An 890-nucleotide genomic window follows, 5' to 3' on the forward strand; every position below is an offset into this window, starting at 1 on the left:
CCCATACTTCTATAAGTAGTGAGCTCTTGTCAATCATTTGCTTCACACCTTCCCTTCTTCAAACCTTCAAAACCTCTCTAGCTCCAAATCTCTTGCCTTTAACATGTCTTCTTCCAATGGTGACAAGAGAAGTTCCGATGTGGAGATGGGTGAGGCCACCTCTCCGGCGCCGATTCCGACTTCTCCGGTCGAAGCGCCGGCTTGCGTTGCTGACCATCTCTCCTTTCGAGAGAGACTAATTCGTCGCCAAGCCGAGAAAGAACAGGTGCGAGCCGGCGCCGAGTTCCCGTCCTCTTCTGCACTGTTTGCTCCGGGTCATGGGACCAAGGGCGTAACTCCGCGAGATACGGGAACTCTCGCAGGCTCGGTCATTCCGGATGCTTCGGCTTTACCTGCTGGATCGTCCACAACTCCGATTCTCGTCGAAGATAAGGAGAAGGCTGCTGACTCTATGCCTCCTCCTCCGGCCAGGAAGGAGATCGTTATAGCGCTGCGCATTCCTAGTGTTGTTCCGGTTGCTCAGCCTAAGGGCCGGAAGAGGAAGTTTACCAAGGGCGGTGACGGGGAATCTTCGCAGCAAGGAGACTCGAGCATAGCGTCGGGGATTCGCGGAAAGGTTTGTCGCTCACTTACTTTCTTGATTGCTACATATTTCTCTAAAAGACAAAGAATCCCTAACTTTCTTCTTGTTTTTCAGTTCATGTCGTTGATCGACGGGATGATCAGCAAGTGCGGTTCTGAGACCAGTCGTCTTGCCGGGGAGTTGTTGGATCTGCAGGGTAGATGGCCTGAAACCGAGGCCATGCTGACGGCTGTCAAGGATTCTCACTCCGTGAAAGTGTCGAAACTTGAGGTCGCGATAGGGGAGCTCGAGAGGGACCTCGGGAAGA

The sequence above is a fragment of the Brassica oleracea genome, chromosome C2 (genome assembly GCF_000695525.1).
Source record: "Brassica oleracea var. oleracea cultivar TO1000 chromosome C2, BOL, whole genome shotgun sequence".
Lineage (NCBI taxonomy): Eukaryota > Viridiplantae > Streptophyta > Magnoliopsida > Brassicales > Brassicaceae > Brassica > Brassica oleracea.